This window comes from Sarcophilus harrisii, chromosome 2 (genome assembly GCF_902635505.1).
Source record: "Sarcophilus harrisii chromosome 2, mSarHar1.11, whole genome shotgun sequence".
Taxonomy (NCBI): domain Eukaryota; kingdom Metazoa; phylum Chordata; class Mammalia; order Dasyuromorphia; family Dasyuridae; genus Sarcophilus; species Sarcophilus harrisii.
In genome coordinates this window covers 459,929,036-459,939,512 of record NC_045427.1, presented here as the reverse complement: position 1 = coordinate 459,939,512, position 10,477 = coordinate 459,929,036, and positions in this window count along the sequence as shown.

Below are 10,477 nucleotides of genomic sequence, written 5' to 3'. Positions count from 1 at the left end.
TCAAAGAATTTTGTAGTCTTTGTACTCTCCAACTCACTTCACATATATTTCACTGGAATCCTTGCTGAGATAAATAGGGAGGATTGTTGTTTTTTGACAGATGAGGAAACCTCTGAGGCCCTAAGAGGAGAGATAACTTCTAAGGTCAGAGAGCTGGGACTAGAAAGTAGGTATTCAGAATCCCTGTCCAACAGCCCTTAGAAATTACAAAGGCTCTCAATTTTATTCAATAACCATTTATCAAACACCTACCATGTGCCAGGCACAAAGCTAGGCACTGGGGAGACAAAGACCAAATTCAAGCCAGCCCTGCCTGCCCTTCTAGAAGCTGATATTGTCTCAATTTCTAGCAGCTATGTGGAAGGGAGGTCACTAAGGAAGATTGTATCGGGCTCTGCTGAACAGTAGCTGTAGATGCTGTTGGTTTTATAAAGTTATATAAAGTATATATTTAACAAGTATATTCCTATAGCAGAAAAGATATAAAGGTTACTGAAGTATCAAGTCCTTTGACAGAGACTCACAGCACCTGTAAAAGGACAATGTGATTAATCTAAGGGAATAAAGGTATGTATTTGTAGTGGTGAGATTTCAGGCATCAATTTTCGGGGAGAACTTTTTGGGAAAGGGGTCTTCCTGATGCTTCTTAAATCATATCAAGTGAAGCCTTCTTTGACTTCTGGGTAAGATCAACCCTCTAGCCTCAATAGCTCTTTAGTGAACCCCTGGGAAACAGTCTTCCTACCTTCAGAACACGTTCTTTTAATCTTTCCAATCCCACTCAGGTGTTACTTCGAGACGCCTGTCTGATGGCATGGAAAAGTGGATCCAAAATAGAGAGTTGGTAATATTTAATCTCACACATTCATGGAGCAGGCAGAAGGCAAATTCCCCCTTGGTAAATGTTTACTGTTCAGCTTTTGCCAGTACAGGAAAATAAACGCTGGAATGTGGTTTTGAGGGAAGAGTGAGGAGCGTTTGTACTCCACGGTTCCCCACTCCCAGCCCCCATCAAAATGCTAATTTACAAGAAATGAAATCCTTGCAAACTCTGCAAAGAGCTGGACAGGCAGAAAGCTACAGCCCCTCCAAGCCCCTGCGGTCCCAAGAAAGTAAATTACTAGAGTGGCAAAGGCCTGCCAGCCCGGGTGTTTTATATCTTCCCCTCAGGCTGGCTATAAAGGAAAAAGCAGGGTCAGAATACAAGTTGCTTACATACTCCCCTCATCCCCATCCCTAAAAAGGAGACAATCCTACAACTTTCTCTCTCCCCCAGCACACAGTAGGCACTCAGTAAATGTTTGCTCAATGACTGACTGACAGAAAGGATAAATTCAACACTGACTTGATAGATAAAAAGGACTTTCAGACAAGTATGTCATTGACACAGATGAGAAACTTATTTTTACTGTACCAAGAGAAAGCACAGGTTGACACTTGATTTCATTTTAATTATCCAACCTGTATGGATAGTCATCTCCAAGCAGGTCAGACTCCTTTTTGTAAGGAGCTCCATATGCCCATCGGATCTCTACTCCCCACAGGAGATACACATCACCTCCTCCCCTCTTACATTACACACACACACACACACACACACACACACACACACACACCCATTGCTTATTTCCACCTCTTTACTTTTGCACCCAGTGCGATGTCAAATGTCACTGTTTGGAGTTTGACTCTATATCGATTCTAAGGTCTTTATGTGTTAGCACTGTGAAGCAGCAAAGAGGTAGGTGGGGTGAACTGGAAGTGTATCCAGGGCAGAGATGATACAACAATCATTATCAAAGTCTTATAACTCATTTAATTTTAAACCATTCTTTAAAAAAATAACATAAAAGAAGTACAATAATCCTTAAAAGGTTGTAAAATAACTTATTGTCCTCAAATATATGAAGGGTGGTGTTTTTTTTTTTTTCCAAGGAGGAATGATGAATGTGGGGGGCAGCTCCTAGCAGGTGTTGAGCCACATGTTGGCCCATGATCAAGCAGTTTGTTCCATTGGGGTTCTGGCAACAAACAATGGATGCTTTTCCAGTTCTATCCAACAACTGAGATATGAGCATCCATGGAATATAAGAAGATAAAGACAGCTGGAGACAAGCTTTTCTCCCACAGCAAGTAGATCCCCTAGGGCTATGACTGCTGCATATAAAAAGGTTAAAGTTAAAGTCTGCCTTGTTCTACAGAGAAGGCTATAGCATATTTGTCATGGGTAAGAGGAAAAAAACAGCTTTATAATCATGGTGAAGAAGAAATGCTGGCTAATTATCTATAGGAGAGAAGAATAATTAGAAAAAGTAATAAGTAATTCTATAGCACTTATAGGGCCTTGAACATGGTAAGTGTGCAAAGAGCTCATTAAATATTTCTTGATTAATTGATTCTGTTTGTACTCTAAAATCCCCAAAGTTAAATTGAAGTTGGGTTTGCCCATTAAAGTGTTGCCTGAGCTTGGCTCCCTCACATGAAATCCAAAACTTGAGAAATTCAAACATGTTTATGAAATGCAAACACAGTTTCACTTATTAATGACCACTTCTGGACTGTAACTAAAGCACAGCTGCTATACAATTACCTTGTTTGGATTGCAAAAAGGATAACTAATCAATCTGTTAATTATTCTTCCTTGCTTCATCAGGCATTCATATGTGCATGTAACATATGTACTTTGTATGGCAACAACCAAATCCAAAGCAACCTGGTATGTCTAAACTTAGGATAACTTGAAGATATGGGTGTGTCTAGACAACTTGTTCACACAGAGACTGTTTGGCAACCGGAGAGAAAAGCAGGCAGCTCTGGCCTTTTCCCACACTTTTTTGATCTCAAAAAAAGGGGAACTGAAACATATTCTCTGGAAGCCTCCACAAGTTTATGGTCCTAGTCTTGCTTTATCTTGTCTTGGCTCTTCCCCCACCCCTCAATCCATACTGGTAAAACAAGTTTTGTTTACTTCTTCCTGAAGAACTGGATTGTCACACAAAGGTAAAAGCACATAGGTCTCTATGATATGGAAAGACCTTCATTCGGCCCTGGGGCTTCTTTATCTTAGTTACCATCCTATTTCTCTCTTACCTTTCACAATTTTTTTTTTTTTTTTTTTTGGTGGCTGGTCAATATTTGCTAAATCTATTCATTCCTAGTTGCTCCTTCTTTAATCTTCTACAATAAGTCCCATCATTCCACTGGAACTTCTTTCTGTTGGTCACCAATGACCTCTTTTAATTCAAAGACTTATTTCATTTTTTTTTTTTTGAGGCAATTGGGGTTAAGTGACTTGCCCAGAGTCACATAGCCAGGACAAATTTAAACTCAGGTCCTCCTGACTTCAGAGCTGGTATGCTATCTACTACACCAACTAGCTGCCCCAAGACTTATTAAATGACTACTAACTGGAAGGCATTGTGCCAGATATTAGGGACATGAGACAAATATGAGAGTCCCTGTTCTCAAATAGCTTACGTGAGGGGAGTAAGGAGCAGCAGGACAGAATGAAGCATGTACACCGATAAGTAAGCAAATGCAAGAGAAGTCAAGAAGGAAAGAACGATGGAGGAGATGAGAGTGAAGGATGTGAGGAAAAAGTTCCTATGAGAGGTATCAGTTGAGATAAATCTTGAAGGAAGCTAAGTATTCTTAGGGATAGAAGTTAGGAAGGAGTATGTGTCAGGTATGGGGAAAGATGGCAACAGAAGTGTAATGATGAGTTTGGAAAAAAGACAGTAGTTATTTGGGTTGGAATATAGAATGTGGAATTACATAAAATAATTCTGCAAAGTTAGGGTTAAGCCAAATTATGGAAGATTTTAAAGTCAGTTTATTTGTCTCCTGAAGCACAAGGCCACCATTGTAGTTTTTTGAGCAGTGAGGTGGAGGGAAGGATAAGTATGGTCATAATTGTGTCATAGGAATATCAATTTTATCAATTTGGTAGCTATGAGGAAGATGGGATCAGGGAAAAGACCATGTAATAGTTTAAGCAAGGGATGATGAGGGCTTGAACTGTTAGTGGTCATGAGAATTGAGACGATGGAAAAGATAAGGCTTAGATAAGTAAGGGAAGAGGCAAAGATATCTGTGAAGTTGTCCTAATCAGAAATAGGGAAGTTTGAAAAAAGGATGATTTTAATAGAAAAATATGAATTTCATTTTAGTCAAATTGTGTTTGAGCTGTTGATGGCATATCCATATGGAGATGTCCAGTAATCAGTGACTAAAATGGGACTAAGATTTAGGAAAAAGAAAAGGCTAGATATATAGATTTTGAAGTCATCTGAAGGGAAATGATAATAGAATCCAAATAAATGGATGAGATCATGAAGAGAAATAGAATAGAGAAAAAAGAAAAGAGGAAAGGAGAGGAGAAGAGAGTTTAGGATAGAGCCTCAGACACATTTGTATTAGTGGGCAGGAGATAGATGATGATCAGTAGAGAGAACTGAGGATAAGATGCAAAAAATGAACCCCAAAGAGAGCAGAATCAAATAAGCCAAGGGAGAGAATATCCAGGAGTGGGGAGGGGAGTAGTCAACAGTTCTAAAAGGTGCAGAGAGGTTAAGCTGGATGAAGGCCAAGAAGAAATTTGAATTTAACAGTTAAAAGGTCATTGGAAGCCTTGAAGAGAATAATTTCATTAGAATGTTAAAGGTCAGAAGTCAGACTGAAGGAGATTGCATACTGGAAACAGAGGAAATGGAAGTAATAATTATTGATAGCTCTAAGAGTGGAAGAAAGAAGAGAGAAAGATATAATTTCTGAGGATGATTGCTTGAAGTTGTGGTTTTTGAGAAATGAGAAAATTTAGGTATATTTTCAAACAGCAGGAAAGTATCAAATAGATAAGAAGAGATTGAATAAGTCAGAGGGCCAGCAGATGCAGATAGACAAAGATACAAATGAGGCCAAGATATGAGAGTATAAACAAGACTCTGAGAATGAATGGAGGGGTCCCATGTCTGCTATCTAAGAGATGACACATATGGGTGAGGAAGGTATAAAACTAAGACTGCTGAGCATTTGGACATGAAGGTGAAAGAAGAGAAAGGTTTCCCAGCACGAGTGTCCATCTATTAAATAATACACTCAATAATTAATTCAGCATGATACATCATTTCAGTAGAGGAAGAAATAGGGGAAAAAGTAAGCTAGCAAGAATGTTTGGAGAGTATGATCAGGCAAGGATCAAGAAAGAGAAAGGATTTAAGGAAACGAATGGGTCAATTGAGTTAAAACTAAACTCACATGATATTAATACTGTGATGAGGATTACAGTGAGCCAAAGTAGTAACAGATCTGAATAGAAATAGGAGTGGCAAGATGGGACTTATGAGCAAGAATTAGATTTGAAGAATGAAATAGACAAAGGAATAATGAAAGAGATAAAGGATTGATTTAGATCAGGGAAAAAGTAAACTGCAAGATATCCTAATCCTTAAATCCTAAGGATTTATCACTCTAAATGAGGAAAGATCCAAAGAAATACACATAGTGACTGAGAGTCGGAGAGGAACATGAGCGATCTAATTCTGGAGGATAAAGAGAGGATTAGACAGAATACAGCAAATGAACATAATAAGAATCTCGAGAGATAATGATAGCAAAGTTTAGAATCAAAAGTCAACCCCATTATGATTTAGGATCATGGAGAGAAATGCTCAGGCATAGTAAAACTCCAAGATATCCCTATCTTATCCTTAATATCCCTAAGATATTTATCACTCTAAATAGTAGCATTCAAAGAAATATCAGCATAGTTGTATTGAAGTCCGAAGAGAACCACTGTGAGCCAGATACTAAATTCCTGGAGAAAGGAGGGAGGCTGACCAGAATACCAGCAAATGACTATAATAAGAATCTGCAGAGGATGATAGAGATAGACCAAAGTTTCTTAAACTGTGTCACAACCCCATAATGCAGAGGTGGGGAATATCTGGCCCTCAGGGCCGTGTAAGGCCTGTGGTCCTTTGCTAAGCAATTGTAGGCAATGATAAGCTGAAATTTAGGTACATCAACTTTCTGTTGCTTGAGTTCAATAAGTTGATAATTTTGTATGGCTCATGAATGATGTTCTAAGTACCCAATAGTGAATGGTAGAAAAAAGGTTCCCCAGCCCTGCCATATAGGTTCACATAATTAAATGTTCAGATTACAGAATTATGATTTTATCAGTAAATGTTTGGCTTGCATACCTATTTTATATATCTTTAAGCCCATTAAAAATTCCTCAGCAAAAAAGTCATGAATGGAAAAAGTTTAAGAATCCATGGTATAGATAGGTAGATGGAGTCTGTCTCAAAGAGGTTGATCAGTGATAACAAATAATCTAGAAAGGGCAGTAAGGAGAAAGGAAAATTCCAGCTTTTCTTGGCTTAATGTCTTGGGAATAGAGTGTGGATAAAAGGCACGAGGTAAGAAAAGGAGTGTATCCAGTTTTGGAGAGACCATAGATATAGTACCTTCCAGAGGGAACCAGGTTTATGTGAACACTAGTGAACATTGAAAGATTTTCAGATAAAAATAGAATAAAGAAGAGTTTATAAACAATATGCCCCCCCCTTTTTTTTTTTAAATCCTTATACTCTTCATCTGACTTTATTGGCTGCCCTTTCCTTTTTGAGGATTTTTTTCTCTCCCAGTTTCTGTGGTGCTTTATCTTCTTGATCCTTTCCATACCTCTCTAAGACCATTTCCCCATTCTCTTTAGTGAGTCTTCTTATTCCATTTTTAATGGTATCCGTCATGACTCAGTTCTTAGCTTTCTGATCTCCTGCCACAATATATTACTCTGTACCCCAAAGTCAAATCTCTGGTACTAACTTTTTGTCTGTTCCAGTTACCTACAGAACATAATTCATTTCAATTTGGCTCAGCAATCGATTTCTAAAAATGTACTAAATGCAAGACAATATGTCAGGTGTTGGGGATACAAAAATTAAAAAACCAGCAGTCCTTACTCTTAAGGAACTAAGGATGGATGAAAGGATAGCAAAACATGTAATCAAATAACTATACTGTGAGGTAGAGTGAAATAAAGGGAAAGATATAAAGTACTAAAAAAAAAAAAAAAATGAGGTGTAAGATAACATTCATCTGGGTGGGTGGGGAGTCAGTCAAGGTTTCTAAGAAAACATGGCACCTGAGCAGCTTCTTGAAGGAAAGGAATAGTTTCAATAACCAAAGATATAAAGGCAATGTACTGTAAGCATGGGAAATGATAGTGTGTATAAATGTAAGAAGACAGGATGAGATCAAACACAACCAATTGTGTGGTTTAGATGGAACATAGAGTAAAGAAATATGAGAAATGAAATTGGAAAGATGGATTGGAACAAGAATGTAGGATAAAACATTTTATAGGCAGTAAGGAACCGCTGAAGGTTTCTAAGAAGGTGGGGTGACATGACAAATGTAACATTATTTTGGCAATTGTGTGGAAAATGTATTGGATCTGGGAGGAACTAAAGGCTCAGAGATCTGCTAGGAACCTAGGATAATAGAGCCTTTGATCAGTACCAAGGGCTTGAAGTGAAGCAGAATGGAATTAGATTGGTAGAGTGTGGTGGGGATGGAATAGAGAGAAGAAATATGAAAGCAGAACAAACATAACTTAGTGACTGAGTAGATGTAGTAGACACAAGAGAAGGAAGAACAAAGGAGGACTACCAAGTTTCAGATTTGGGCAACTGAGACAATATCAGCTCCATCAACAGAAAGGACATATCTCAAGGAGAGTGGAATTCTGTGTTGAATATGTTGAGGTAATTGGAAGTACAGAGCTAAAGGTTATTATTTGTTATTATTTGTATAATACCTTAGAGTTTACAAGGCATTTTCATTTATATTATTTCATTTAATCCTCACAACAAATCTGTGAGATAGGTGGAAAAGTTATTGTTACTTCCATTTTATAGATGAAATTCATGGTCACACAAGTCACAAGTGAAGCCTGCTTCAAGTCTTATGGTTAGTTTCAGAGTCAAGAACAAGATGTGGGACTTATGCCCTCTTGCTGTTCTATCCATTATACTATCCATCCACTCTGCTTTCTGGAAAGTATAAAAAGCAATTAGAAGCCAAAGCTGAAAAATAAGGTGGAGAATTAGGCTGAGTAGTATGATTTTGAGTAAAAAATGAGGTATGACTGTAAAGTAATTGGACTGATGTGACCCAAAGACTGGCTTAGACAGCCAGTTCCTAGGAGGATTTTCAGACACACCTGAGCAATGGCAACATTGTTGGAATAAATATATTATCTCCCCAGAGGACTACTTTGAAGGGGATAGTATTCATTTGGGTGTGTAAATTCTGGGGTGTTTGTGAAAAGACTGAATCGTGTTATATCTGATGTACTGATGTTTCTCTAAGTAAGTATTGGTTGAATTGAATGGAATGTTTGCATGTCTCTCAACCAGACTGTACAAGTGCCTGAAGTACAAGTTTTGTTTTGTTTTGTTTTATTTAATATCTATTGTGCAAAAGGTCTAAATAACTGATATTTATGCAGTGCTTTAAGGTTTTCAAAGTACTTTATATTCACTACTTAATATGCATCTTGCATAAAGCCTGAGGTGGAAGGTTCTACAGCTAACCATTTTCTAGATGAGGACACAAGAGACTGAGAGAGATCAAGTGACTTGTACATCTTCAAAAAGCTTTGAACTCCGAGCTTCCAGACTCTAAGACTGGTGCTTTATTACATGAAGCATGTTTGAAGAAAGAAAGATGAATAATTTTTTTTTATTTCAAGGAGCTTACCTTATAATAGGGAATCTTAGATACTTAGTAGCTTTGCTACTAAGGGCAAGTCACTCAATTTTTCTCAACCTTAGTTTCCTTCTACAAAATAAGGAAACTATATAATAGCACCTATCTCCCAAGATTGCTATGAGGATCAAATGAGATAGCCTATAGAAAGTGCTTTGTAATCTTAAAGTACAATGATATAAGAATAAATCTAAGTACAAGACCAAATATGATGAATGTCCAGTGGATGACAGAGATGTGAAGGGCCATGAGATCTTGTCATGTGAGGATCTATTGAAGGAACTGCTGATGCTGAATTTAGAGGACAGAAGGGGGACTTAGGGGGAATATGATAGCCACCTTCAAGTATTTGAAGGGCTGTCATGTGGTAGAGGGGATTAGGCTTGTTCTGCCTGGCACCAAAGTGCAGACTTAGAAGAATGACTGGAAGTTAACAGAGAAGCAGATTTAGGTTTGATGTAAGGAAAGCTTTCCAACAATGAGAGTTATCCCAAAGTGGAATGGGTTGCTGGGTACAGGGAGGAAGGGAGGGCAAAGGAGGGAGTGCCTTCTCTCTCTGCAAAGATCTTTCAAGCAAAGGCCTGACCTCTTGCTGGCTCTATTTTAGAGGTAATTCTTATTTGGCTACTGCTTCAAAAGTCTTTGAGATCTCTTTAAACTTCAGGTTCATTAATTTTTTTGTGTGTGTCACAGTACCTTTTGGCAATCTGATAAAGTCTATAGACCCCGTCTCATGATAATGTTTTTAAATACTTAAAATACATAAGATTATAATATAAACCAATTCTATTGGAATAAACTGTGTGTGCACATATGTATGTATACACACACATATATATGTATATGTATGTATAAAGGACAAATTCATGTACCCTGTTATGAACCCCTGGTTTAAATTTTGAGAGTCTGTGATCCTCTCTACATAGTACACAGCAAGTGCTATAGGAATTCAGAAAAGGGCAGATGCCTGTGGGTTGGCAAAGCTTCACATAAGAGGTAGGATATATTCTGGGTTTTGAAGAATGGATAGCATTTTGACATTTAGAACCACAGGGAGAGGGACATGGAATAGGCATCAATAAATATTTGTTGATTGATTGAAGGGGACAGATGGAAGAAAGGCTCACAGGATCAGAGGCAACACTCTTTGGATGTATAAAGTTCATATGAGTTGATTCAAAAATTAGCCTCCTTGTTAATAGTTACATCTCATAGAATCAAATAGGAAAATGAGGGAGTCACCCTGCTTCCCCAAAGATCTTCTAGGCTGACTAGTTGTACATAGTGTTATATAAAAGCTCCCCTCTATAGAGGTTCACTTCTTTCAATCAAAGCTTTGAAACATTTGTTAATTGAAAGGACTATATACACTAAAATATCAAAAATCTGAATATAATTGAACTTAACTCTGAAAATGAAAGTACAAAAGAAATAATGTCAAGTTTAGTTTGGTATAAAATATATCAGTTTATATATATATATATATTTATAATATTAATAGCACAATTATAAATATTTAAAATATATCAGTTCCATTTAATATAAAATGCTTAGAGGAAAAAGTCATAGGAAGATGAATCTTACTTTACAAAGCAAATTTTTTGGGTGGAGAAAAGTTGACTTTTGGGACAAATCATTCCATCTCTGTAGAATTATTTCCTCCTCAGAAAATGAGTATTCTCCCTGCCTAGTCCAACATTCT